Source organism: Phyllobates terribilis, unplaced genomic scaffold (assembly GCF_046119375.1).
Source record: "Phyllobates terribilis strain yellow unplaced genomic scaffold, ASM4611937v1 Scaffold_66__1_contigs__length_7565176, whole genome shotgun sequence".
NCBI lineage: Eukaryota > Metazoa > Chordata > Amphibia > Anura > Dendrobatidae > Phyllobates > Phyllobates terribilis.
In genome coordinates this window covers 6,414,780-6,442,325 of record NW_027362826.1, presented here as the reverse complement: position 1 = coordinate 6,442,325, position 27,546 = coordinate 6,414,780, and the positions used below count along the sequence as shown (strand labels likewise).

At 44.8% G+C, this 27,546-nt stretch overlaps 16 non-coding genes and 2 pseudogenes across 16 annotated transcripts; all 18 read left to right on the top strand.

The window, feature by feature from the left end:
* The first annotated feature begins 441 nt into the window (after nucleotides 1–441).
* LOC141194006 (U2 spliceosomal RNA) lies at nucleotides 442–632 on the top strand. Its single transcript, XR_012266804.1, has one exon. It is a non-coding gene; the product is annotated as a U2 spliceosomal RNA (small nuclear RNA).
* A 1,118-nt stretch (nucleotides 633–1,750) lies between these two features.
* LOC141194231 (U2 spliceosomal RNA) lies at nucleotides 1,751–1,941 on the top strand. The gene has a single exon (XR_012267019.1). It is a non-coding gene; the product is annotated as a U2 spliceosomal RNA (small nuclear RNA).
* Nucleotides 1,942–3,056: 1,115 nt separating this feature from the next.
* Nucleotides 3,057–3,172, top strand: LOC141193761 (U2 spliceosomal RNA; annotated as a pseudogene).
* Nucleotides 3,173–3,696: 524 nt separating this feature from the next.
* Nucleotides 3,697–3,879, top strand: LOC141193616 (U2 spliceosomal RNA). Its single transcript, XR_012266520.1, has one exon. It is a non-coding gene; the product is annotated as a U2 spliceosomal RNA (small nuclear RNA).
* Nucleotides 3,880–10,033: 6,154 nt separating this feature from the next.
* Nucleotides 10,034–10,226, top strand: LOC141193693 (U2 spliceosomal RNA). The gene has a single exon (XR_012266579.1). It is a non-coding gene; the product is annotated as a U2 spliceosomal RNA (small nuclear RNA).
* A 1,115-nt stretch (nucleotides 10,227–11,341) lies between these two features.
* Nucleotides 11,342–11,433, top strand: LOC141193779 (U2 spliceosomal RNA; annotated as a pseudogene).
* A 789-nt stretch (nucleotides 11,434–12,222) lies between these two features.
* Nucleotides 12,223–12,408, top strand: LOC141193672 (U2 spliceosomal RNA). Its single transcript, XR_012266562.1, has one exon. It is a non-coding gene; the product is annotated as a U2 spliceosomal RNA (small nuclear RNA).
* Nucleotides 12,409–13,520: 1,112 nt separating this feature from the next.
* LOC141193805 (U2 spliceosomal RNA) lies at nucleotides 13,521–13,711 on the top strand. Its single transcript, XR_012266613.1, has one exon. It is a non-coding gene; the product is annotated as a U2 spliceosomal RNA (small nuclear RNA).
* A 1,115-nt stretch (nucleotides 13,712–14,826) lies between these two features.
* Nucleotides 14,827–15,017, top strand: LOC141194005 (U2 spliceosomal RNA). The gene has a single exon (XR_012266803.1). It is a non-coding gene; the product is annotated as a U2 spliceosomal RNA (small nuclear RNA).
* A 1,115-nt stretch (nucleotides 15,018–16,132) lies between these two features.
* On the top strand, nucleotides 16,133–16,323 carry LOC141194278 (U2 spliceosomal RNA). Its single transcript, XR_012267064.1, has one exon. It is a non-coding gene; the product is annotated as a U2 spliceosomal RNA (small nuclear RNA).
* A 1,115-nt stretch (nucleotides 16,324–17,438) lies between these two features.
* LOC141194004 (U2 spliceosomal RNA) lies at nucleotides 17,439–17,629 on the top strand. Its single transcript, XR_012266802.1, has one exon. It is a non-coding gene; the product is annotated as a U2 spliceosomal RNA (small nuclear RNA).
* A 1,115-nt stretch (nucleotides 17,630–18,744) lies between these two features.
* Nucleotides 18,745–18,935, top strand: LOC141194002 (U2 spliceosomal RNA). Its single transcript, XR_012266800.1, has one exon. It is a non-coding gene; the product is annotated as a U2 spliceosomal RNA (small nuclear RNA).
* A 1,115-nt stretch (nucleotides 18,936–20,050) lies between these two features.
* On the top strand, nucleotides 20,051–20,241 carry LOC141194247 (U2 spliceosomal RNA). The gene has a single exon (XR_012267034.1). It is a non-coding gene; the product is annotated as a U2 spliceosomal RNA (small nuclear RNA).
* A 1,115-nt stretch (nucleotides 20,242–21,356) lies between these two features.
* LOC141194001 (U2 spliceosomal RNA) lies at nucleotides 21,357–21,547 on the top strand. Its single transcript, XR_012266799.1, has one exon. It is a non-coding gene; the product is annotated as a U2 spliceosomal RNA (small nuclear RNA).
* A 1,115-nt stretch (nucleotides 21,548–22,662) lies between these two features.
* Nucleotides 22,663–22,853, top strand: LOC141194000 (U2 spliceosomal RNA). The gene has a single exon (XR_012266798.1). It is a non-coding gene; the product is annotated as a U2 spliceosomal RNA (small nuclear RNA).
* Nucleotides 22,854–23,968: 1,115 nt separating this feature from the next.
* Nucleotides 23,969–24,159, top strand: LOC141193999 (U2 spliceosomal RNA). The gene has a single exon (XR_012266797.1). It is a non-coding gene; the product is annotated as a U2 spliceosomal RNA (small nuclear RNA).
* A 1,115-nt stretch (nucleotides 24,160–25,274) lies between these two features.
* LOC141194246 (U2 spliceosomal RNA) lies at nucleotides 25,275–25,465 on the top strand. Its single transcript, XR_012267033.1, has one exon. It is a non-coding gene; the product is annotated as a U2 spliceosomal RNA (small nuclear RNA).
* Nucleotides 25,466–26,580: 1,115 nt separating this feature from the next.
* On the top strand, nucleotides 26,581–26,771 carry LOC141194272 (U2 spliceosomal RNA). The gene has a single exon (XR_012267058.1). It is a non-coding gene; the product is annotated as a U2 spliceosomal RNA (small nuclear RNA).
* The last annotated feature ends 775 nt before the right edge of the window (nucleotides 26,772–27,546 follow it).

Genomic DNA, 27,546 nt, shown 5'->3' with positions numbered 1-27,546 from the left:
ATGTGGCAATGGAACGCTGGCTGCGCGTGTCATAATAGGCTCTGAGCCTTTATATACCTGTGCACAGCAGCAGCCACCTTCAGTCTGCTGCTGGACAGCCAGCAGCAGCAGCAGCAGGAGAGGTATGTAATCAGGAGCCCTCCTGCTAAGGGTAGACAGCTGCTCGTTCCACCCCACCCCCCGCCTTAATTGGTTCTCCTCCCTTCCAACGGTGTTGAGGCGGGTGGGAACAGCAGGGGGTGAAGGTGCTGTGTTTAAAGAGGTGGAGTTATGCAGATCTAAAACGCGTGGATTGCAGCAGCAGCAAGCCGAAAAGTGCAGGCATGTAAGGGATCTAGAGGTTGACAACATGTCTTCTTAACGGGAGTCCAGGAGCTCATCTCCACAAATGGACTTTTCAGGATCCTTGGGTGGCTCCGTAGTTTGAAACCAATTCTGGTTATCGCTTCTCGGCCTTTTGGCTAAGATCAAGTGTAGTATCTGTTCTTATCAGTTTAATATCTGATACGTCCCCTATCTGGGGACCATATATTAAATGGATTTTTAGAACAGGGAGATGGAAAAAGAGCTTGCTCTGTCCACTCCACGCATTGACCTGGTATTGCAGTATCTCCAGGACCGGTGCACCCCTTCTTTAATGCAGTTTCTAAAATCAGAAAGAATTGAATTCAATGTTTTTTGTTCATTTTGCTTGTTTGTCGGATTTTGGGATGGACTCTTTGGCTTTGCTTTTCTTCTCCTCATTGGATTTTTCATGTTCAAAGTTGCAGAAGCCAGATTACAAGCTCATTTTGGTTCAACTTCAGCAACTGTGCATTGCATTGCCATGTAATGTGATGCAATGCTATCTTTCTAGCTCTCCCTTTTTACTTCCTTTTGGATAAACAGACATATTAGGCAAGCATTTTGGAGCTTTCACCTAAATAACTACAGGTGGTGAGATAAGCTGCACAATATAATTGACCTTTCAGTATATAGTTGCACACACACCATCTATTTAGCAAATGCCCTTGTTATCAACAGCAGCCTTTTAAACTCACCTGAGCTAACAGGTATGTGCGCTGGTTACTCTGCTGCGCTTAAAATTTCTTTTTTGGTTTGCTACAATGCCTTTTCTGAAACGTTGTCTCCTTCTGCTGGAACACTGACTTCTTTCATTTAATGCCTGCAGACTATAAAAGAGAACCCAACCCAAAAAGTTTGGTTGATTAGTCTGTGGCATTCTGTTAAACTGTTGCTTATGGCGGTCTCTGTGAGCTTCTCAGCGACATTCAGCCAGCCAGGTATCCTGCCTGCAGTAGATGGAATGTGGCAATGGAACGCTGGCTGCGCGTGTCATAATAGGCTCTGAGCCTTTATATACCTGTGCACAGCAGCAGCCACCTTCAGTCTGCTGCTGGACAGCCAGCAGCAGCAGCAGCAGGAGAGGTATGTAATCAGGAGCCCTCCTGCTAAGGGTAGACAGCTGCTCGTTCCACCCCACCCCCCGCCTTAATTGGTTCTCCTCCCTTCCAACGGTGTTGAGGCGGGTGGGAACAGCAGGGGGTGAAGGTGCTGTGTTTAAAGAGGTGGAGTTATGCAGATCTAAAACGCGTGGATTGCAGCAGCAGCAGCAAGCCGAAAAGTGCAGGCATGTAAGGGATCTAGAGGTTGACAACATGTCTTCTTAACGGGAGTCCAGGAGCTCATCTCCACAAATGGACTTTTCAGGATCCTTGGGTGGCTCCGTAGTTTGAAACCAATTCTGGTTATCGCTTCTCGGCCTTTTGGCTAAGATCAAGTGTAGTATCTGTTCTTATCAGTTTAATATCTGATACGTCCCCTATCTGGGGACCATATATTAAATGGATTTTTAGAGCAGGGAGATGGAAAAAGAGCTTGCTCTGTCCACTCCACGCATTGACCTGGTATTGCAGTATCTCCAGGACCGGTGCACCCCTTCTTTAATGCAGTTTCTAAAATCAGAAAGAATTGAATTCAATGTTTTTTGTTCATTTTGCTTGTTTGTCGGATTTTGGGATGGACTCTTTGGCTTTGCTTTTCTTCTCCTCATTGGATTTTTCATGTTCAAAGTTGCAGAAGCCAGATTACAAGCTCATTTTGGTTCAACTTCAGCAACTGTGCATTGCATTGCCATGTAATGTGATGCAATGCTATCTTTCTAGCTCTCCCTTTTTACTTCCTTTTGGATAAACAGACATATTAGGCAAGCATTTTGGAGCTTTCACCTAAATAACTACAGGTGGTGAGATAAGCTGCACAATATAATTGACCTTTCAGTATATTGTTGCACACACACCATCTATTTAGCAAATGCCCTTGTTATCAACAGCAGCCTTTTAAACTCACCTGAGCTAACAGGTATGTGCGCTGGTTACTCTGCTGCGCTTAAAATTTCTTTTTTGGTTTGCTACAATGCCTTTTCTGAAACGTTGTCTCCTTCTGCTGGAACACTGACTTCTTTCATTTAATGCCTGCAGACTATAAAAGAGAACCCAACCCAAAAAGTTTGGTTGATTAGTCTGTGGCATTCTGTTAAACTGTTGCTTATGGCGGTCTCTGTGAGCTTCTCAGCGACATTCAGCCAGCCAGGTATCCTGCCTGCAGTAGATGGAATGTGGCAATGGAACGCTGGCTGCGCGTGTCATAATAGGCTCTGAGCCTTTATATACCTGTGCACAGCAGCAGCCACCTTCAGTCTGCTGCTGGACAGCCAGCAGCAGCAGCAGCAGGAGAGGTATGTAATCAGGAGCCCTCCTGCTAAGGGTAGACAGCTGCTCGTTCCACCCCACCCCCCGCCTTAATTGGTTCTCCTCCCTTCCAACGGTGTTGAGGCGGGTGGGAACAGCAGGGGGTGAAGGTGCTGTGTTTAAAGAGGTGGAGTTATGCAGATCTAAAACGCGTGGATTGCAGCAGCAGCAAGCCGAAAAGTGCAGGCATGTAAGGGATCTAGAGGTTGACAACATGTCTTCTTAACGGGAGTCCAGGAGCTCATCTCCACAAATGGACTTTTCAGGATCCTTGGGTGGCTCCGTAGTTTGAAACCAATTCTGGTTATCGCTTCTCTGCCTTTTGGCTAAGATCAAGTGTAGTATCTTTTGAAAAGGCAGTTTTGTCCTTGGGCTGCCCTAGTAAATTGATGCATATTACACACTGGTTTGGTGCACTTGTTAGTACGCCAGGTGGCTCATAGAGTTATCTGATGGAAAACATGGCCCTCCAGGATCGAAGTCACTAGGCTGGGTAAGTGTGAGGGCTTTGGAGCAATGTGCCCCAGGAGTAGGCGCCCTGGTGGGAGTCCAAGCTTACTGGGACTGGGAACCCCAGAAAGACTTGGCTTCGTAGCACGCCGCACCTTTGCCAATCATACTTTCTGAGCAACCCCCCCTATTCCTGGCCTCCTGGCTAGGAAGGGGAATTTTTATAAACCCGGTCGGAGGTCCGGTCAGCTTTGGGCTGAGAAACCAACACAGGCTCCAGCTCCACTAGGGTGGCAGCCTAGATGGAAGCTGGGAGCACGAAAACGGCTCTTCTCCGGCTTCGGCTAGGGAGAGCATCGGAGATCCCTGACCCTCGCTGTGGCCTTCTGGCTCGGAGGGATGGGGATGGTTTATTGGGGACCCTCTCCTCCGGGAAGGGTCCACATGAATCCTCGCCTCGTGCGCTGTTTTGGTGTGACTTCGGTCACATTTTTCAGTGCCTTGGATGCAGCTTCAATCAAAAAAATCTGTTCTTATCAGTTTAATATCTGATAGGTCCCCTATCTGGGGACCATATATTAAATGGATTTTTAGAACAGGGAGATGGAAAAAGAGCTTGCTCTGTCCACTCCACGCATTGACCTGGTATTGCAGTATCTCCAGGACCGGTGCACCCCTTCTTTAATGCAGTTTCTAAAATCAGAAAGAATTGAATTCAATGTTTTTTGTTCATTTTGCTTGTTTGTCGGATTTTGGGATGGACTCTTTGGCTTTGCTTTTCTTCTCCTCATTGGATTTTTCATGTTCAAAGTTGCAGAAGCCAGATTACAAGCTCATTTTGGTTCAACTTCAGCAACTGTGCATTGCATTGCCATGTAATGTGATGCAATGCTATCTTTCTAGCTCTCCCTTTTTACTTCCTTTTGGATAAACAGACATATTAGGCAAGCATTTTGGAGCTTTCACCTAAATAACTACAGGTGGTGAGATAAGCTGCACAATATAATTGACCTTTCAGTATATTGTTGCACACACACCATCTATTTAGCAAATGCCCTTGTTATCAACAGCAGCCTTTTAAACTCACCTGAGCTAACAGGTATGTGCGCTGGTTACTCTGCTGCGCTTAAAATTTCTTTTTTGGTTTGCTACAATGCCTTTCTGAAACGTTGTCTCCTTCTGCTGGAACACTGACTTCTTTCATTTAATGCCTGCAGACTATAAAAGAGAACCCAACCCAAAAAGTTTGGTTGATTAGTCTGTGGCATTCTGTTAAACTGTTGCTTATGGCGGTCTCTGTGAGCTTCTCAGCGACATTCAGCCAGCCAGGTATCCTGCCTGCAGTAGATGGAATGTGGCAATGGAACGCTGGCTGCGCGTGTCATAATAGGCTCTGAGCCTTTATATACCTGTGCACAGCAGCAGCCACCTTCAGTCTGCTGCTGGACAGCCAGCAGCAGCAGCAGCAGGAGAGGTATGTAATCAGGAGCCCTCCTGCTAAGGGTAGACAGCTGCTCGTTCCACCCCACCCCCCGCCTTAATTGGTTCTCCTCCCTTCCAACGGTGTTGAGGCGGGTGGGAACAGCAGGGGGTGAAGGTGCTGTGTTTAAAGAGGTGGAGTTATGCAGATCTAAAACGCGTGGATTGCAGCAGCAGCAAGCCGAAAAGTGCAGGCATGTAAGGGATCTAGAGGTTGACAACATGTCTTCTTAACGGGAGTCCAGGAGCTCATCTCCACAAATGGACTTTTCAGGATCCTTGGGTGGCTCCGTAGTTTGAAACCAATTCTGGTTATCGCTTCTCGGCCTTTTGGCTAAGATCGTATGACTGTACCTTGATTGGTGCGAGTCTCCTGGAGGAATCCGGACCCTTTTGTGGAGGATTTTCTGCTTTTTCCTGTGGTATTCCATACCGACAGAATCCAAGATGTCTTTTGTGAAGAACACCATCCGTTTGTCCGTGGATCCATCTGACCAGAACAAGAACAACGTGGTTTTCATTGTCCAAGACATCGTTGAAGGCAAAGCTGGAGCAAGACGTTCTGAGATCTTCAGTGTCAACGAATTTTCACGTCAAGGTAATTATGACGTTACCTTTATGGACCAGGATGTTTGCCTTAATGTCTTTGAATGGCTCCGTGGTCACTCTAGTGACCCCTGCTTGGAAGGAGTTAGATGGGAACCTTTGTTTGGTCTGCAAGAAAAGGAGGTGACTGTGACTGTCTATAACCCTTTTACAGACCCTGTGCTGCTGGAGTGCTTCCTCTCTCGCTACTGTGAATATGTGCGGAAGGGAGTGAAGCAAGTCAATTGTCTAGGAATCTTTAACTGTCAGTATAAATTCCGTGTGAAATTGAAAAGGGATCCTGACAGTGTGGGGGGCTTTAGACACCCTCCATCAAATTTTTCCGTTGCAGGCCATAGAGGTTTCCTCTTTTACCCAGGCCAGCCCATGTTTTGCCGTAGATGCTTTTCTTTCGGACATACCATGGTAACATGCCTTAAAGGGCAGTGTTGCCGAAATTGCAGAAAGGAGGGGCATATGGCCAACCAGTGTCCAGAGGCCAAGTCCTGTGATGTCTGTGGGAGTAGTGATCACATGTATAAGGACTGTCCTATGAGTGCACCTAGACGTTCTGATAAAGAACAGAAGGAGGAGGAGCTGGAGAGGAGGCAGATGGCAAGCGCACTGAAAGTGCTGGAAAGATTGGAGAGGGAGGAGAGAGAGGGAAGGAGGCGGGAAACTGGTAGAGCCTCTCCCTCTACGGCGCCAGAGGAGGTGTCCCTGAGACCATGTTCTTCTTCTGCTGAAGAAATGAGGAAGAAGCGGAGGGAAGAAAAGGAGTTCTGGAGGGAAGTGGCAAAGGTGGAGAAAAAGGCAGTGTCTGCGAGAATATCTAGGAAAGTGGTGGAAGCAGAGCTGCCTGAGATGATGACTTTTGGAGAGGCAATGGACGCAACAGGATGTGAAGTGCAAATCTCGGAACCCGACAGTCCTGAACACCCTTCGGGTCCTGAAAACATTGAAGATTTTTCTTCGGAGGATGATAGGGGTGCAAAGAAGAGTCGTAGGGAGGATGGTGGGGGCAGTGATGATGCAGATTTTAGTGAGCCTCAGAGGAAGATCAGAACTGCCAGAATGAGGAGTGTGGCTGGTGAAGCCAGCGGGTCGGAAACCAGCTGTTCTGTTCTGATGGCGGAGGAGGATAGTGGTGGTGCTGGATAGTGTCACCATATAATATTGTAAATGTTTTTTCTTTTTGTCCTCTTGTGAGCTTTGGTTTAGGCCAAAGGCTATTTCTTTGTGTAATTGGTGAAGGAGTAGAAGTATTATGGGATTTACCATAGTGTCCCAAAACGTAAGAGTGTTTAAAAGTAAAGTAAGAAGAGCTGCTATTTTTGAGTTTTTAGCTATGCAAAATGCATCTATTTTTTGTTTACAAGAATGTGGGGTAGTGGATGGTGTGAAAGGGGATGAATGGTCTTATGGAGCGTCTGTGTGGTCGGGGAGTGCATGTAATAAGAATGATGGTGTGGGTATTTTGGTTAAAGGAAGGGAGGTTGTTTTGAGTGATTATTTGGTTATTGAGGTGGGGAGATGTATCCTTGCTAATTTTGTATACAAGAATGTAAAGTTTTGTGTTATTAATGTTTATGCGCCAGTTGAAAAAAATGAGCGCAAAAATTTATTTGAAAAAATTAAGCTTTTTGTTCCAGGAAGAATACCTGTGGTAATTGTGGGTGATATGAACTGTGATGTGGGGAGAGTGAATGTGGATGTGTCTGGGAAAGCATTATTGGAGTTAGTGAATGATTTTGGGTTGTGTGATATGCAGCGCGTGTGTAACATGAATCCTTTGTTGAACACTTTCTTTTCTGAGAGTGGTAGGGTACAATCCAGATTGGATTATTGTTTTATTTCTAAAAATATGGTTTCTGTTAATTATAGGCAGGAAAACGTTCTTTTTTCAGATCATGTGTGTATGTTGTGTGAGTTGGATATAAAAGTTGATGGAGTGTTTGGGAGAGGATTGTGGAAGTTAAATGTTAAACTGTTAGAGAATGAAGATGTGAGAAAGGAGTATGAAAGGCGGTATGAAGAATGGTGTAAGCATAAAAATGAGTTTGGGAATGTTTGTGAGTGGTGGGACTGGGTGAAGAAACAAACAAAAATGTTCTTTAAAAATTTAGGATACAAGTATGCAGCAATTAAAAGAGAGAGTTTTGTTAAACTGAACGCGCGGTTGAGCGTTTTGTATAAGTTAAGGGAAGGAGGAGTTGAGGTGGAGGAGGATATTTTAGAGGTAAAAAAGGAGATTAGTGAGTTTTTGTTGGAGAGAGGGAGAAGCATAGTGTTTAGGGCAAAGATTGATAAGATGGAGCAGGATGAGAAATGTTCTCGGTTTTTCTTTAAAAAAGTTTTTGGAAAGAAACAGAGTATGAGCGTGGTGTATGGAGCAGATGGAAGTGAGGTGAGTGGAGAGGATATGTGTGAAGAGGTGGCTAAGTTTTATGAGGATCTGTATGCAGTGAAACAGAGGGATGAATGTTTGGAGAATGATGTTTTGAGTGTGTTAGAGAGTAAGTTGAGTGAAGCAGAAAGAGAGAGAGTGATGGGTGAGGTGACTGGTGATGAGGTATGGAAGGTTATGTGTAGTATGGCTTTGAATAAGACGCCGGGGGAGGATGGCCTCCCAGTAGAATTTTATCGTGTGATGTGGGGTGTGATTGGTAAGGACTTTGTGGATGTATGTAAGTATATGTGGGGAAACATGGAGGTGACTGAGAGTATGCGTGCAGGTATGGTTGTGTTAATTCCTAAGAAAGGGGATTTGAAAAGTCTGAGGAATTGGAGGCCAATAACGTTACTTAATTGTGATTATAAAATCTATGCAAAACTTATGGCTAATAGGATGCGTGATGTGATAGAGAGTGTGATTGGGGATGAGCAGTGTTGTGCGGTACCTGGGAGGCGGATTCATGAGTGTGTGTGTATGTTAAGAGATTGTCTATGGGATTGCATGGGTCGTAAGAAGAGTGTATTTTTGTTAAGTTTGGATTTTGAAAAGGCTTATGATAGGTTGTCGCATGGTTTTTTGTTCAGAGTGTTGTTAAAAATGGGTTTTCCGGCTGATTTTGTTGGGCGAGTGAGAAGTTTGTATGCGGGTGTTTATAGCTGTGTTTTAATGAATGGGTATGTGGGTAGGAAAGTGAATGTGTTTTCGGGTGTGCGACAGGGGTGTCCTTTGTCCCCTGTAGCATTTATTTGTGCAATTGAGCCATTGTTGTGTATGCTGAGGAAAGATAAGGTAATTCGTGGTGTGCAAGTGCCGGGAGGTGGAGGAAAAGAATGGAAGGTGAGTGGTTATATGGATGACGTGTGTGTATTATGTGATTCTGAATGTTCGGTGAGGCGGGTGAAGTTGTTAGTGTCTATTTTTTGTGGTGCATCTGCGTTTAAAGTGAATTGGGAAAAGAGTGAGTGTAAGGGTTTTGGAGGCGGAAGTTTAAGTAGGGATGTAGGTGTGAATGTAGTGAATGGACCTATTAAAGTTTTGGGTGTGAAGTTTTCAGAGAGTTTGGATGGGAAAGAAAGTTGGGATGATGCGAAAGGAAAAGTTGAGCAGAAGTTGAATTTTTGGAAATTGAGGAGTTTATCCTTTTTTGGGAAGATTTTAATTGTTAAGAGTGTGGTGTTGCCAATATTTTTATATATTGCGGTAGTATTTCCACCAGGATATATGTGTATGAGAAGCTTGAATAGAATTTTATTTGTTTTTTTGTGGAACTCGAAAATGGAGAGAGCTAGGAGAGAAATTTTGGTTAAAAGAGTGGAAAAAGGTGGTTTGGGTTTTCCGAATTTGGACGTGTTTTTTGGTGTGAATATCGTTGTGTTTGTTTTGAAAGTGATTAGGGCGGATGGAAAGTTTTCATCTATGTGTAGGTATTTATTTGGAGCGTATTTGTTTCGTTTAAAGTGGCAAGAAAGGGATTTGTGATGTCCGATTGCTTTTGAGGTGCCTGTATGGTATGTGTGGGTTTATAAGTTTTTGGTGAGGTATGAACTGTGTGATGCAGATGTGAGATTGCTGGAGAATAAGAAGGCTGTGTATAGGATGATTGAATGTAGAGAGGTAGAATGTGGAATAAATATGGTTAGGGGTGGTGATGTGCAGAAGGTTTGGAAGAAAGTGCGGATGAGTGGTATGACCAACAAACAGAGTGAAGTTGTGTGGCAGTCTTTACATGGAGTATTACCTGTGAGAGAATTTCAGAGGAATAGAGGTTTGGTGAGGAGTGAAATGTGTCCAAGAAATGGCTGTGGTGGAAGGGAAAGTGTGTTGCATGTTTTTTGGAATTGCCAGTATGCTAGAGATGTGATTGGGAGAATGGGGCCTTTGTGTAAAGAATTGTGTGGTGTGAATTTGTTGTCTTTTGAGTTGTTTATGTTTGGTTTGGGAATATGTGATGGGACGAAGGAAAGAGTCTTGTGGTTGATGCTTGCATGTATAAAGGAAGTGCTATGGGATGTGAGGAATGTGTATGTGTTTAAAAGGAAGGAAATTGCTGTAAAGGATAGTGTGAAGGTGATTTTGGGGAAGATGTATGTGTGTTTCCTATGGGACAAAAAGAGGAGAGGGGAAGTGGATGCGGAGGGAATATGGAAAGTTAAAAAGTGGAGATATATTGTTAGTACCTCTTGATTTTTGTTATTGTTGTTTTGAAATATGAAATAAATATTTCCGATGATGATGGGGACAGCAAATTGCGTATTGGATTTGACGCAGCTGTTTTGATGGAATTTTCCTTTGTCTGGTTTCCATAGACTGTGGAATTTCCTCGTCTGAGGAGAAAAAAAAAAAAAAAAAAAAAATCTGTTCTTATCAGTTTAATATCTGATACGTCCCCTATCTGGGGACCATATATTAAATGGATTTTTAGAACAGGGAGATGGAAAAAGAGCTTGCTCTGTCCACTCCACGCATTGACCTGGTATTGCAGTATCTCCAGGACCGGTGCACCCCTTCTTTAATGCAGTTTCTAAAATCAGAAAGAATTGAATTCAATGTTTTTTGTTCATTTTGCTTGTTTGTCGGATTTTGGGATGGACTCTTTGGCTTTGCTTTTCTTCTCCTCATTGGATTTTTCATGTTCAAAGTTGCAGAAGCCAGATTACAAGCTCATTTTGGTTCAACTTCAGCAACTGTGCATTGCATTGCCATGTAATGTGATGCAATGCTATCTTTCTAGCTCTCCCTTTTTACTTCCTTTTGGATAAACAGACATATTAGGCAAGCATTTTGGAGCTTTCACCTAAATAACTACAGGTGGTGAGATAAGCTGCACAATATAATTGACCTTTCAGTATATTGTTGCACACACACCATCTATTTAGCAAATGCCCTTGTTATCAACAGCAGCCTTTTAAACTCACCTGAGCTAACAGGTATGTGCGCTGGTTACTCTGCTGCGCTTAAAATTTCTTTTTTGGTTTGCTACAATGCCTTTTCTGAAACGTTGTCTCCTTCTGCTGGAACACTGACTTCTTTCATTTAATGCCTGCAGACTATAAAAGAGAACCCAACCCAAAAAGTTTGGTTGATTAGTCTGTGGCATTCTGTTAAACTGTTGCTTATGGCGGTCTCTGTGAGCTTCTCAGCGACATTCAGCCAGCCAGGTATCCTGCCTGCAGTAGATGGAATGTGGCAATGGAACGCTGGCTGCGCGTGTCATAATAGGCTCTGAGCCTTTATATACCTGTGCACAGCAGCAGCCACCTTCAGTCTGCTGCTGGACAGCCAGCAGCAGCAGCAGCAGGAGAGGTATGTAATCAGGAGCCCTCCTGCTAAGGGTAGACAGCTGCTCGTTCCACCCCACCCCCCGCCTTAATTGGTTCTCCTCCCTTCCAACGGTGTTGAGGCGGGTGGGAACAGCAGGGGGTGAAGGTGCTGTGTTTAAAGAGGTGGAGTTATGCAGATCTAAAACGCGTGGATTGCAGCAGCAGCAAGCCGAAAAGTGCAGGCATGTAAGGGATCTAGAGGTTGACAACATGTCTTCTTAACGGGAGTCCAGGAGCTCATCTCCACAAATGGACTTTTCAGGATCCTTGGGTGGCTCCGTAGTTTGAAACCAATTCTGGTTATCGCTTCTCGGCCTTTTGGCTAAGATCAAGTGTAGTATCTTTCGAAAAGGCGGTTTTGGATGTTAGCCGCCCTAGTAGATTGATACATTATGCACACTGGGGTTTAGGCGCTTGTTAGTACGCCAGGTGGCTAATATAGTCATCTGGTGGAAAGCATGGCCCCCCAGGATCGACGCCATTGGGCCGGGGAAGATCGAAAGCCCGAAGTGTGAAGTGCCCCAGGAGTGGTGACCCTGGGGTGCCTTAACTCACTGGGATTGGGAACCCCACTTGAGTTTATGGCACATTTGCACAAGCACTTCAAATTTTCTTTCTTCGCACACACCCTTATTCCGGGCCTTCTGGCCTTAGGATGGGGAATTTTTCAATTCCCGGTCGAAGGTCCGGGCAGTATTATACTGTGAAACCTTCACTATTTATTTAATTTCTTTGTCACTGTGTGTCCACTTATTCACGTGTGTCACGTCCTACTAGGATTTTGTTGGGATGCGGTTCCCTTACGGGTTCCTCTCTTGGCAGGTCTAGGGGGGGAGTGTGTGGCCATCAGGTTCCGCTCCCCCCTGAACCCCCCTGGCTCTCCTCTTTCGGGAGGAGAGCGTTGTTGGCTCCCCTCTTCTGGGAGGGGAGCACAGTCTTTGGCTCCCAGTGCCTTGCTCGGGTGAGAACTCGGGCAGGTGCTGGGGGTAAGATTGGGTCGCCTCTGGCTTCGGCTGGAGGTGGCTTTTTGTCCCTGTTCCTCGCTGTGGCCTTTTGGCTCGGAGGGACGGGGAATGGTTTGGGGGACCCTTCTCCTTTTGGAGAGGGTTTCAAGAAGACCAGCATCCTAGTGCACTTTTTTTGTGGCACTTGTCACTTTTTTAAGCGCACTCGGGTTTTGTACACGAATTCGGGCTTTCGATAAAAAAAAAAAAAATCTGTTCTTATCAGTTTAATATCTGATACGTCCCCTATCTGGGGACCATATATTAAATGGATTTTTAGAACAGGGAGATGGAAAAAGAGCTTGCTCTGTCCACTCCACGCATTGACCTGGTATTGCAGTATCTCCAGGACCGGTGCACCCCTTCTTTAATGCAGTTTCTAAAATCAGAAAGAATTGAATTCAATGTTTTTTGTTCATTTTGCTTGTTTGTCGGATTTTGGGATGGACTCTTTGGCTTTGCTTTTCTTCTCCTCATTGGATTTTTCATGTTCAAAGTTGCAGAAGCCAGATTACAAGCTCATTTTGGTTCAACTTCAGCAACTGTGCATTGCATTGCCATGTAATGTGATGCAATGCTATCTTTCTAGCTCTCCCTTTTTACTTCCTTTTGGATAAACAGACATATTAGGCAAGCATTTTGGAGCTTTCACCTAAATAACTACAGGTGGTGAGATAAGCTGCACAATATAATTGACCTTTCAGTATATTGTTGCACACACACCATCTATTTAGCAAATGCCCTTGTTATCAACAGCAGCCTTTTAAACTCACCTGAGCTAACAGGTATGTGCGCTGGTTACTCTGCTGCGCTTAAAATTTCTTTTTTGGTTTGCTACAATGCCTTTTCTGAAACGTTGTCTCCTTCTGCTGGAACACTGACTTTTTTCATTTAATGCCTGCAGACTATAAAAGAGAACCCAACCCAAAAAGTTTGGTTGATTAGTCTGTGGCATTCTGTTAAACTGTTGCTTATGGCGGTCTCTGTGAGCTTCTCAGCGACATTCAGCCAGCCAGGTATCCTGCCTGCAGTAGATGGAATGTGGCAATGGAACGCTGGCTGCGCGTGTCATAATAGGCTCTGAGCCTTTATATACCTGTGCACAGCAGCAGCCACCTTCAGTCTGCTGCTGGACAGCCAGCAGCAGCAGCAGGAGAGGTATGTAATCAGGAGCCCTCCTGCTAAGGGTAGACAGCTGCTCGTTCCACCCCACCCCCCGCCTTAATTGGTTCTCCTCCCTTCCAACGGTGTTGAGGCGGGTGGGAACAGCAGGTGGTGAAGGTGCTGTGTTTAAAGAGGTGGAGTTATGCAGATCTAAAACGCGTGGATTGCAGCAGCAGCAAGCCGAAAAGTGCAGGCATGTAAGGGATCTAGAGGTTGACAACATGTCTTCTTAACGGGAGTCCAGGAGCTCATCTCCACAAATGGACTTTTCAGGATCCTTGGGTGGCTCCGTAGTTTGAAACCAATTCTGGTTATCGCTTCTCGGCCTTTTGGCTAAGATCAAGTGTAGTATCTGTTCTTATCAGTTTAATATCTGATACGTCCCCTATCTGGGGACTATATATTAAATGGATTTTTAGAACAGGGAGATGGAAAAAGAGCTTGCTCTGTCCACTCCACGCATTGACCTGGTATTGCAGTATCTCCAGGACCGGTGCACCCCTTCTTTAATGCAGTTTCTAAAATCAGAAAGAATTGAATTCAATGTTTTTTGTTCATTTTGCTTGTTTGTCGGATTTTGGGATGGACTCTTTGGCTTTGCTTTTCTTCTCCTCATTGGATTTTTCATGTTCAAAGTTGCAGAAGCCAGATTACAAGCTCATTTTGGTTCAACTTCAGCAACTGTGCATTGCATTGCCATGTAATGTGATGCAATGCTATCTTTCTAGCTCTCCCTTTTTACTTCCTTTTGGATAAACAGACATATTAGGCAAGCATTTTGGAGCTTTCACCTAAATAACTACAGGTGGTGAGATAAGCTGCACAATATAATTGACCTTTCAGTATATTGTTGCACACACACCATCTATTTAGCAAATGCCCTTGTTATCAACAGCAGCCTTTTAAACTCACCTGAGCTAACAGGTATGTGCGCTGGTTACTCTGCTGCGCTTAAAATTTCTTTTTTGGTTTGCTACAATGCCTTTTCTGAAACGTTGTCTCCTTCTGCTGGAACACTGACTTCTTTCATTTAATGCCTGCAGACTATAAAAGAGAACCCAACCCAAAAAGTTTGGTTGATTAGTCTGTGGCATTCTGTTAAACTGTTGCTTATGGCGGTCTCTGTGAGCTTCTCAGCGACATTCAGCCAGCCAGGTATCCTGCCTGCAGTAGATGGAATGTGGCAATGGAACGCTGGCTGCGCGTGTCATAATAGGCTCTGAGCCTTTATATACCTGTGCACAGCAGCAGCCACCTTCAGTCTGCTGCTGGACAGCCAGCAGCAGCAGCAGCAGGAGAGGTATGTAATCAGGAGCCCTCCTGCTAAGGGTAGACAGCTGCTCGTTCCACCCCACCCCCCGCCTTAATTGGTTCTCCTCCCTTCCAACGGTGTTGAGGCGGGTGGGAACAGCAGGGGGTGAAGGTGCTGTGTTTAAAGAGGTGGAGTTATGCAGATCTAAAACGCGTGGATTGCAGCAGCAGCAAGCCGAAAAGTGCAGGCATGTAAGGGATCTAGAGGTTGACAACATGTCTTCTTAACGGGAGTCCAGGAGCTCATCTCCACAAATGGACTTTTCAGGATCCTTGGGTGGCTCCGTAGTTTGAAACCAATTCTGGTTATCGCTTCTCGGCCTTTTGGCTAAGATCAAGTGTAGTATCTGTTCTTATCAGTTTAATATCTGATACGTCCCCTATCTGGGGACCATATATTAAATGGATTTTTAGAACAGGGAGATGGAAAAAGAGCTTGCTCTGTCCACTCCACGCATTGACCTGGTATTGCAGTATCTCCAGGACCGGTGCACCCCTTCTTTAATGCAGTTTCTAAAATCAGAAAGAATTGAATTCAATGTTTTTTGTTCATTTTGCTTGTTTGTCGGATTTTGGGATGGACTCTTTGGCTTTGCTTTTCTTCTCCTCATTGGATTTTTCATGTTCAAAGTTGCAGAAGCCAGATTACAAGCTCATTTTGGTTCAACTTCAGCAACTGTGCATTGCATTGCCATGTAATGTGATGCAATGCTATCTTTCTAGCTCTCCCTTTTTACTTCCTTTTGGATAAACAGACATATTAGGCAAGCATTTTGGAGCTTTCACCTAAATAACTACAGGTGGTGAGATAAGCTGCACAATATAATTGACCTTTCAGTATATTGTTGCACACACACCATCTATTTAGCAAATGCCCTTGTTATCAACAGCAGCCTTTTAAACTCACCTGAGCTAACAGGTATGTGCGCTGGTTACTCTGCTGCGCTTAAAATTTCTTTTTTGGTTTGCTACAATGCCTTTTCTGAAACGTTGTCTCCTTCTGCTGGAACACTGACTTCTTTCATTTAATGCCTGCAGACTATAAAAGAGAACCCAACCCAAAAAGTTTGGTTGATTAGTCTGTGGCATTCTGTTAAACTGTTGCTTATGGCGGTCTCTGTGAGCTTCTCAGCGACATTCAGCCAGCCAGGTATCCTGCCTGCAGTAGATGGAATGTGGCAATGGAACGCTGGCTGCGCGTGTCATAATAGGCTCTGAGCCTTTATATACCTGTGCACAGCAGCAGCCACCTTCAGTCTGCTGCTGGACAGCCAGCAGCAGCAGCAGCAGGAGAGGTATGTAATCAGGAGCCCTCCTGCTAAGGGTAGACAGCTGCTCGTTCCACCCCACCCCCCGCCTTAATTGGTTCTCCTCCCTTCCAACGGTGTTGAGGCGGGTGGGAACAGCAGGGGGTGAAGGTGCTGTGTTTAAAGAGGTGGAGTTATGCAGATCTAAAACGCGTGGATTGCAGCAGCAGCAAGCCGAAAAGTGCAGGCATGTAAGGGATCTAGAGGTTGACAACATGTCTTCTTAACGGGAGTCCAGGAGCTCATCTCCACAAATGGACTTTTCAGGATCCTTGGGTGGCTCCGTAGTTTGAAACCAATTCTGGTTATCGCTTCTCGGCCTTTTGGCTAAGATCAAGTGTAGTATCTGTTCTTATCAGTTTAATATCTGATACGTCCCCTATCTGGGGACCATATATTAAATGGATTTTTAGAACAGGGAGATGGAAAAAGAGCTTGCTCTGTCCACTCCACACATTGACCTGGTATTGCAGTATCTCCAGGACCGGTGCACCCCTTCTTTAATGCAGTTTCTAAAATCAGAAAGAATTGAATTCAATGTTTTTTGTTCATTTTGCTTGTTTGTCGGATTTTGGGATGGACTCTTTGGCTTTGCTTTTCTTCTCCTCATTGGATTTTTCATGTTCAAAGTTGCAGAAGCCAGATTACAAGCTCATTTTGGTTCAACTTCAGCAACTGTGCATTGCATTGCCATGTAATGTGATGCAATGCTATCTTTCTAGCTCTCCCTTTTTACTTCCTTTTGGATAAACAGACATATTAGGCAAGCATTTTGGAGCTTTCACCTAAATAACTACAGGTGGTGAGATAAGCTGCACAATATAATTGACCTTTCAGTATATTGTTGCACACACACCATCTATTTAGCAAATGCCCTTGTTATCAACAGCAGCCTTTTAAACTCACCTGAGCTAACAGGTATGTGCGCTGGTTACTCTGCTGCGCTTAAAATTTCTTTTTTGGTTTGCTACAATGCCTTTTCTGAAACGTTGTCTCCTTCTGCTGGAACACTGACTTCTTTCATTTAATGCCTGCAGACTATAAAAGAGAACCCAACCCAAAAAGTTTGGTTGATTAGTCTGTGGCATTCTGTTAAACTGTTGCTTATGGCGGTCTCTGTGAGCTTCTCAGCGACATTCAGCCAGCCAGGTATCCTGCCTGCAGTAGATGGAATGTGGCAATGGAACGCTGGCTGCGCGTGTCATAATAGGCTCTGAGCCTTTATATACCTGTGCACAGCAGCAGCCACCTTCAGTCTGCTGCTGGACAGCCAGCAGCAGCAGCAGCAGGAGAGGTATGTAATCAGGAGCCCTCCTGCTAAGGGTAGACAGCTGCTCGTTCCACCCCACCCCCCGCCTTAATTGGTTCTCCTCCCTTCCAACGGTGTTGAGGCGGGTGGGAACAGCAGGGGGTGAAGGTGCTGTGTTTAAAGAGGTGGAGTTATGCAGATCTAAAACGCGTGGATTGCAGCAGCAGCAAGCCGAAAAGTGCAGGCATGTAAGGGATCTAGAGGTTGACAACATGTCTTCTTAACGGGAGTCCAGGAGCTCATCTCCACAAATGGACTTTTCAGGATCCTTGGGTGGCTCCGTAGTTTGAAACCAATTCTGGTTATCGCTTCTCGGCCTTTTGGCTAAGATCAAGTGTAGTATCTGTTCTTATCAGTTTAATATCTGATACGTCCCCTATCTGGGGACCATATATTAAATGGATTTTTAGAACAGGGAGATGGAAAAAGAGCTTGCTCTGTCCACTCCACGCATTGACCTGGTATTGCAGTATCTCCAGGACCGGTGCACCCCTTCTTTAATGCAGTTTCTAAAATCAGAAAGAATTGAATTCAATGTTTTTTGTTCATTTTGCTTGTTTGTCGGATTTTGGGATGGACTCTTTGGCTTTGCTTTTCTTCTCCTCATTGGATTTTTCATGTTCAAAGTTGCAGAAGCCAGATTACAAGCTCATTTTGGTTCAACTTCAGCAACTGTGCATTGCATTGCCATGTAATGTGATGCAATGCTATCTTTCTAGCTCTCCCTTTTTACTTCCTTTTGGATAAACAGACATATTAGGCAAGCATTTTGGAGCTTTCACCTAAATAACTACAGGTGGTGAGATAAGCTGCACAATATAATTGACCTTTCAGTATATTGTTGCACACACACCATCTATTTAGCAAATGCCCTTGTTATCAACAGCAGCCTTTTAAACTCACCTGAGCTAACAGGTATGTGCGCTGGTTACTCTGCTGCGCTTAAAATTTCTTTTTTGGTTTGCTACAATGCCTTTTCTGAAACGTTGTCTCCTTCTGCTGGAACACTGACTTCTTTCATTTAATGCCTGCAGACTATAAAAGAGAACCCAACCCAAAAAGTTTGGTTGATTAGTCTGTGGCATTCTGTTAAACTGTTGCTTATGGCGGTCTCTGTGAGCTTCTCAGCGACATTCAGCCAGCCAGGTATCCTGCCTGCAGTAGATGGAATGTGGCAATGGAACGCTGGCTGCGCGTGTCATAATAGGCTCTGAGCCTTTATATACCTGTGCACAGCAGCAGCCACCTTCAGTCTGCTGCTGGACAGCCAGCAGCAGCAGCAGCAGGAGAGGTATGTAATCAGGAGCCCTCCTGCTAAGGGTAGACAGCTGCTCGTTCCACCCCACCCACCGCCTTAATTGGTTCTCCTCCCTTCCAACGGTGTTGAGGCGGGTGGGAACAGCAGGGGGTGAAGGTGCTGTGTTTAAAGAGGTGGAGTTATGCAGATCTAAAACGCGTGGATTGCAGCAGCAGCAAGCCGAAAAGTGCAGGCATGTAAGGGATCTAGAGGTTGACAACATGTCTTCTTAACGGGAGTCCAGGAGCTCATCTCCACAAATGGACTTTTCAGGATCCTTGGGTGGCTCCGTAGTTTGAAACCAATTCTAGTTATCGCTTCTCGGCCTTTTGGCTAAGATCAAGTGTAGTATCTGTTCTTATCAGTTTAATATCTGATACGTCCCCTATCTGGGGACCATATATTAAATGGATTTTTAGAACAGGGAGATGGAAAAAGAGCTTGCTCTGTCCACTCCACGCATTGACCTGGTATTGCAGTATCTCCAGGACCGGTGCACCCCTTCTTTAATGCAGTTTCTAAAATCAGAAAGAATTGAATTCAATGTTTTTTGTTCATTTTGCTTGTTTGTCGGATTTTGGGATGGACTCTTTGGCTTTGCTTTTCTTCTCCTCATTGGATTTTTCATGTTCAAAGTTGCAGAAGCCAGATTACAAGCTCATTTTGGTTCAACTTCAGCAACTGTGCATTGCATTGCCATGTAATGTGATGCAATGCTATCTTTCTAGCTCTCCCTTTTTACTTCCTTTTGGATAAACAGACATATTAGGCAAGCATTTTGGAGCTTTCACCTAAATAACTACAGGTGGTGAGATAAGCTGCACAATATAATTGACCTTTCTGTATATTGTTGCACACACACCATCTATTTAGCAAATGCCCTTGTTATCAACAGCAGCCTTTTAAACTCACCTGAGCTAACAGGTATGTGCGCTGGTTACTCTGCTGCGCTTAAAATTTCTTTTTTGGTTTGCTACAATGCCTTTTCTGAAACGTTGTCTCCTTCTGCTGGAACACTGACTTCTTTCATTTAATGCCTGCAGACTATAAAAGAGAACCCAACCCAAAAAGTTTGGTTGATTAGTCTGTGGCATTCTGTTAAACTGTTGCTTATGGCGGTCTCTGTGAGCTTCTCAGCGACATTCAGCCAGCCAGGTATCCTGCCTGCAGTAGATGGAATGTGGCAATGGAACGCTGGCTGCGCGTGTCATAATAGGCTCTGAGCCTTTATATACCTGTGCACAGCAGCAGCCACCTTCAGTCTGCTGCTGGACAGCCAGCAGCAGCAGCAGCAGGAGAGGTATGTAATCAGGAGCCCTCCTGCTAAGGCTAGACAGCTGCTCGTTCCACCCCACCCCCCGCCTTAATTGGTTCTCCTCCCTTCCAACGGTGTTGAGGCGGGTGGGAACAGCAGGGGGTGAAGGTGCTGTGTTTAAAGAGGTGGAGTTATGCAGATCTAAAACGCGTGGATTGCAGCAGCAGCAAGCCGAAAAGTGCAGGCATGTAAGGGATCTAGAGGTTGACAACATGTCTTCTTAACGGGAGTCCAGGAGCTCATCTCCACAAATGGACTTTTCAGGATCCTTGGGTGGCTCCGTAGTTTGAAACCAATTCTGGTTATCGCTTCTCGGCCTTTTGGCTAAGATCAAGTGTAGTATCTGTTCTTATCAGTTTAATATCTGATACGTCCCCTATCTGGGGACCATATATTACATGGATTTTTAGAACAGGGAGATGGTAAAAGAGCTTGCTCTGTCCACTCCACGCATTGACCTGGTATTGCAGTATCTCCAGGACCGGTGCACCCCTTCTTTAATGCAGTTTCTAAAATCAGAAAGAATTGAATTCAATGTTTTTTGTTCATTTTGCTTGTTTGTCGGATTTTGGGATGGACTCTTTGGCTTTGCTTTTCTTCTCCTCATTGGATTTTTCATGTTCAAAGTTGCAGAAGCCAGATTACAAGCTCATTTTGGTTCAACTTCAGCAACTGTGCATTGCATTGCCATGTAATGTGATGCAATGCTATCTTTCTAGCTCTCCCTTTTTACTTCCTTTTGGATAAACAGACATATTAGGCAAGCATTTTGGAGCTTTCACCTAAATAACTACAGGTGGTGAGATAAGCTGCACAATATAATTGACCTTTCAGTATATTGTTGCACACACACCATCTATTTAGCAAATGCCCTTGTTATCAACAGCAGCCTTTTAAACTCACCTGAGCTAACAGGTATGTGCGCTGGTTACTCTGCTGCGCTTAAAATTTCTTTTTTGGTTTGCTACAATGCCTTTTCTGAAACGTTGTCTCCTTCTGCTGGAACACTGACTTCTTTCATTTAATGCCTGCAGACTATAAAAGAGAACCCAACCCAAAAAGTTTGGTTGATTAGTCTGTGGCATTCTGTTAAACTGTTGCTTATGGCGGTCTCTGTGAGCTTCTCAGCGACATTCAGCCAGCCAGGTATCCTGCCTGCAGTAGATGGAATGTGGCAATGGAACGCTGGCTGCGCGTGTCATAATAGGCTCTGAGCCTTTATATACCTGTGCACAGCAGCAGCCACCTTCAGTCTGCTGCTGGACAGCCAGCAGCAGCAGCAGCAGGAGAGGTATGTAATCAGGAGCCCTCCTGCTAAGGGTAGACAGCTGCTCGTTCCACCCCACCCCCCGCCTTAATTGGTTCTCCTCCCTTCCAACGGTGTTGAGGCGGGTGGGAACAGCAGGGGGTGAAGGTGCTGTGTTTAAAGAGGTGGAGTTATGCAGATCTAAAACGCGTGGATTGCAGCAGCAGCAAGCCGAAAAGTGCAGGCATGTAAGGGATCTAGAGGTTGACAACATGTCTTCTTAACGGGAGTCCAGGAGCTCATCTCCACAAATGGACTTTTCAGGATCCTTGGGTGGCTCCGTAGTTTGAAACCAATTCTGGTTATCGCTTCTCGGCCTTTTGGCTAAGATCAAGTGTAGTATCTGTTCTTATCAGTTTAATATCTGATACGTCCCCTATCTGGGGACCATATATTAAATGGATTTTTAGAACAGGGAGATGGAAAAAGAGCTTGCTCTGTCCACTCCACGCATTGACCTGGTATTGCAGTATCTCCAGGACCGGTGCACCCCTTCTTTAATGCAGTTTCTAAAATCAGAAAGAATTGAATTCAATGTTTTTTGTTCATTTTGCTTGTTTGTCGGATTTTGGGATGGACTCTTTGGCTTTGCTTTTCTTCTCCTCATTGGATTTTTCATGTTCAAAGTTGCAGAAGCCAGATTACAAGCTCATTTTGGTTCAACTTCAGCAACTGTGCATTGCATTGCCATGTAATGTGATGCAATGCTATCTTTCTAGCTCTCCCTTTTTACTTCCTTTTGGATAAACAGACATATTAGGCAAGCATTTTGGAGCTTTCACCTAAATAACTACAGGTGGTGAGATAAGCTGCACAATATAATTGACCTTTCAGTATATTGTTGCACACACACCATCTATTTAGCAAATGCCCTTGTTATCAACAGCAGCCTTTTAAACTCACCTGAGCTAACAGGTATGTGCGCTGGTTACTCTGCTGCGCTTAAAATTTCTTTTTTGGTTTGCTACAATGCCTTTTCTGAAACGTTGTCTCCTTCTGCTGGAACACTGACTTCTTTCATTTAATGCCTGCAGACTATAAAAGAGAACCCAACCCAAAAAGTTTGGTTGATTAGTCTGTGGCATTCTGTTAAACTGTTGCTTATGGCGGTCTCTGTGAGCTTCTCAGCGACATTCAGCCAGCCAGGTATCCTGCCTGCAGTAGATGGAATGTGGCAATGGAACGCTGGCTGCGCGTGTCATAATAGGCTCTGAGCCTTTATATACCTGTGCACAGCAGCAGCCACCTTCAGTCTGCTGCTGGACAGCCAGCAGCAGCAGCAGCAGGAGAGGTATGTAATCAGGAGCCCTCCTGCTAAGGGTAGACAGCTGCTCGTTCCACCCCACCCCCCGCCTTAATTGGTTCTCCTCCCTTCCAACGGTGTTGAGGCGGGTGGGAACAGCAGGGGGTGAAGGTGCTGTGTTTAAAGAGGTGGAGTTATGCAGATCTAAAACGCGTGGATTGCAGCAGCAGCAAGCCGAAAAGTGCAGGCATGTAAGGGATCTAGAGGTTGACAACATGTCTTCTTAACGGGAGTCCAGGAGCTCATCTCCACAAATGGACTTTTCAGGATCCTTGGGTGGCTCCGTAGTTTGAAACCAATTCTGGTTATCGCTTCTCGGCCTTTTGGCTAAGATCAAGTGTAGTATCTGTTCTTATCAGTTTAATATCTGATACGTCCCCTATCTGGGGACCATATATTAAATGGATTTTTAGAACAGGGAGATGGAAAAAGAGCTTGCTCTGTCCACTCCACGCATTGACCTGGTATTGCAGTATCTCCAGGACCGGTGCACCCCTTCTTTAATGCAGTTTCTAAAATCAGAAAGAATTGAATTCAATGTTTTTTGTTCATTTTGCTTGTTTGTCGGATTTTGGGATGGACTCTTTGGCTTTGCTTTTCTTCTCCTCATTGGATTTTTCATGTTCAAAGTTGCAGAAGCCAGATTACAAGCTCATTTTGGTTCAACTTCAGCAACTGTGCATTGCATTGCCATGTAATGTGATGCAATGCTATCTTTCTAGCTCTCCCTTTTTACTTCCTTTTGGATAAACAGACATATTAGGCAAGCATTTTGGAGCTTTCACCTAAATAACTACAGGTGGTGAGATAAGCTGCACAATATAATTGACCTTTCAGTATATTGTTGCACACACACCATCTATTTAGCAAATGCCCTTGTTATCAACAGCAGCCTTTTAAACTCACCTGAGCTAACAGGTATGTGCGCTGGTTACTCTGCTGCGCTTAAAATTTCTTTTTTGGTTTGCTACAATGCCTTTTCTGAAACGTTGTCTCCTTCTGCTGGAACACTGACTTCTTTCATTTAATGCCTGCAGACTATAAAAGAGAACCCAACCCAAAAAGTTTGGTTGATTAGTCTGTGGCATTCTGTTAAACTGTTGCTTATGGCGGTCTCTGTGAGCTTCTCAGCGACATTCAGCCAGCCAGGTATCCTGCCTGCAGTAGATGGAATGTGGCAATGGAACGCTGGCTGCGCGTGTCATAATAGGCTCTGAGCCTTTATATACCTGTGCACAGCAGCAGCCACCTTCAGTCTGCTGCTGGACAGCCAGCAGCAGCAGCAGCAGGAGAGGTATGTAATCAGGAGCCCTCCTGCTAAGGGTAGACAGCTGCTCGTTCCACCCCACCCACCGCCTTAATTGGTTCTCCTCCCTTCCAACGGTGTTGAGGCGGGTGGGAACAGCAGGGGGTGAAGGTGCTGTGTTTAAAGAGGTGGAGTTATGCAGATCTAAAACGCGTGGATTGCAGCAGCAGCAAGCCGAAAAGTGCAGGCATGTAAGGGATCTAGAGGTTGACAACATGTCTTCTTAACGGGAGTCCAGGAGCTCATCTCCACAAATGGACTTTTCAGGATCCTTGGGTGGCTCCGTAGTTTGAAACCAATTCTAGTTATCGCTTCTCGGCCTTTTGGCTAAGATCAAGTGTAGTATCTGTTCTTATCAGTTTAATATCTGATACGTCCCCTATCTGGGGACCATATATTAAATGGATTTTTAGAACAGGGAGATGGAAAAAGAGCTTGCTCTGTCCACTCCACGCATTGACCTGGTATTGCAGTATCTCCAGGACCGGTGCACCCCTTCTTTAATGCAGTTTCTAAAATCAGAAAGAATTGAATTCAATGTTTTTTGTTCATTTTGCTTGTTTGTCGGATTTTGGGATGGACTCTTTGGCTTTGCTTTTCTTCTCCTCATTGGATTTTTCATGTTCAAAGTTGCAGAAGCCAGATTACAAGCTCATTTTGGTTCAACTTCAGCAACTGTGCATTGCATTGCCATGTAATGTGATGCAATGCTATCTTTCTAGCTCTCCCTTTTTACTTCCTTTTGGATAAACAGACATATTAGGCAAGCATTTTGGAGCTTTCACCTAAATAACTACAGGTGGTGAGATAAGCTGCACAATATAATTGACCTTTCAGTATATTGTTGCACACACACCATCTATTTAGCAAATGCCCTTGTTATCAACAGCAGCCTTTTAAACTCACCTGAGCTAACAGGTATGTGCGCTGGTTACTCTGCTGCGCTTAAAATTTCTTTTTTGGTTTGCTACAATGCCTTTTCTGAAACGTTGTCTCCTTCTGCTGGAACACTGACTTCTTTCATTTAATGCCTGCAGACTATAAAAGAGAACCCAACCCAAAAAGTTTGGTTGATTAGTCTGTGGCATTCTGTTAAACTGTTGCTTATGGCGGTCTCTGTGAGCTTCTCAGCGACATTCAGCCAGCCAGGTATCCTGCCTGCAGTAGATGGAATGTGGCAATGGAACGCTGGCTGCGCGTGTCATAATAGGCTCTGAGCCTTTATATACCTGTGCACAGCAGCAGCCACCTTCAGTCTGCTGCTGGACAGCCAGCAGCAGCAGCAGCAGGAGAGGTATGTAATCAGGAGCCCTCCTGCTAAGGCTAGACAGCTGCTCGTTCCACCCCACCCCCCGCCTTAATTGGTTCTCCTCCCTTCCAACGGTGTTGAGGCGGGTGGGAACAGCAGGGGGTGAAGGTGCTGTGTTTAAAGAGGTGGAGTTATGCAGATCTAAAACGCGTGGATTGCAGCAGCAGCAAGCCGAAAAGTGCAGGCATGTAAGGGATCTAGAGGTTGACAACATGTCTTCTTAACGGGAGTCCAGGAGCTCATCTCCACAAATGGACTTTTCAGGATCCTTGGGTGGCTCCGTAGTTTGAAACCAATTCTGGTTATCGCTTCTCGGCCTTTTGGCTAAGATCAAGTGTAGTATCTGTTCTTATCAGTTTAATATCTGATACGTCCCCTATCTGGGGACCATATATTACATGGATTTTTAGAACAGGGAGATGGTAAAAGAGCTTGCTCTGTCCACTCCACGCATTGACCTGGTATTGCAGTATCTCCAGGACCGGTGCACCCCTTCTTTAATGCAGTTTCTAAAATCAGAAAGAATTGAATTCAATGTTTTTTGTTCATTTTGCTTGTTTGTCGGATTTTGGGATGGACTCTTTGGCTTTGCTTTTCTTCTCCTCATTGGATTTTTCATGTTCAAAGTTGCAGAAGCCAGATTACAAGCTCATTTTGGTTCAACTTCAGCAACTGTGCATTGCATTGCCATGTAATGTGATGCAATGCTATCTTTCTAGCTCTCCCTTTTTACTTCCTTTTGGATAAACAGACATATTAGGCAAGCATTTTGGAGCTTTCACCTAAATAACTACAGGTGGTGAGATAAGCTGCACAATATAATTGACCTTTCAGTATATTGTTGCACACACACCATCTATTTAGCAAATGCCCTTGTTATCAACAGCAGCCTTTTAAACTCACCTGAGCTAACAGGTATGTGCGCTGGTTACTCTGCTGCGCTTAAAATTTCTTTTTTGGTTTGCTACAATGCCTTTTCTGAAACGTTGTCTCCTTCTGCTGGAACACTGACTTCTTTCATTTAATGCCTGCAGACTATAAAAGAGAACCCAACCCCAAAAGTTTGGTTGATTAGTCTGTGGCATTCTGTTAAACTGTTGCTTATGGCGGTCTCTGTGAGCTTCTCAGCGACATTCAGCCAGCCAGGTATCCTGCCTGCAGTAGATGGAATGTGGCAATGGAACGCTGGCTGCGCGTGTCATAATAGGCTCTGAGCCTTTATATACCTGTGCACAGCAGCAGCCACCTTCAGTCTGCTGCTGGACAGCCAGCAGCAGCAGCAGCAGGAGAGGTATGTAATCAGGAGCCCTCCTGCTAAGGGTAGACAGCTGCTCGTTCCACCCCACCCCCCGCCTTAATTGGTTCTCCTCCCTTCCAACGGTGTTGAGGCGGGTGGGAACAGCAGGGGGTGAAGGTGCTGTGTTTAAAGAGGTGGAGTTATGCAGATCTAAAACGCGTGGATTGCAGCAGCAGCAAGCCGAAAAGTGCAGGCATGTAAGGGATCTAGAGGTTGACAACATGTCTTCTTAACGGGAGTCCAGGAGCTCATCTCCACAAATGGACTTTTCAGGATCCTTGGGTGGCTCCGTAGTTTGAAACCAATTCTGGTTATCGCTTCTCGGCCTTTTGGCTAAGATCAAGTGTAGTATCTGTTCTTATCAGTTTAATATCTGATACGTCCCCTATCTGGGGACCATATAATAAATGGATTTTTAGAACAGGGAGATGGAAAAAGAGCTTGCTCTGTCCACTCCACGCATTGACCTGGTATTGCAGTATCTCCAGGACCGGTGCACCCCTTCTTTAATGCAGTTTCTAAAATCAGAAAGAATTGAATTCAATGTTTTTTGTTCATTTTGCTTGTTTGTCGGATTTTGGGATGGACTCTTTGGCTTTGCTTTTCTTCTCCTCATTGGATTTTTCATGTTCAAAGTTGCAGAAGCCAGATTACAAGCTCATTTTGGTTCAACTTCAGCAACTGTGCATTGCATTGCCATGTAATGTGATGCAATGCTATCTTTCTAGCTCTCCCTTTTTACTTCCTTTTGGATAAACAGACATATTAGGCAAGCATTTTGGAGCTTTCACCTAAATAACTACAGGTGGTGAGATAAGCTGCACAATATAATTGACCTTTCAGTATATTGTTGCACACACACCATCTATTTAGCAAATGCCCTTGTTATCAACAGCAGCCTTTTAAACTCACCTGAGCTAACAGGTATGTGCGCTGGTTACTCTGCTGCGCTTAAAATTTCTTTTTTGGTTTGCTACAATGCCTTTTCTGAAACGTTGTCTCCTTCTGCTGGAACACTGACTTCTTTCATTTAATGCCTGCAGACTATAAAAGAGAACCCAACCCAAAAAGTTTGGTTGATTAGTCTGTGGCATTCTGTTAAACTGTTGCTTATGGCGGTCTCTGTGAGCTTCTCAGCGACATTCAGCCAGCCAGGTATCCTGCCTGCAGTAGATGGAATGTGGCAATGGAACGCTGGCTGCGCGTGTCATAATAGGCTCTGAGCCTTTATATACCTGTGCACAGCAGCAGCCACCTTCAGTCTGCTGCTGGACAGCCA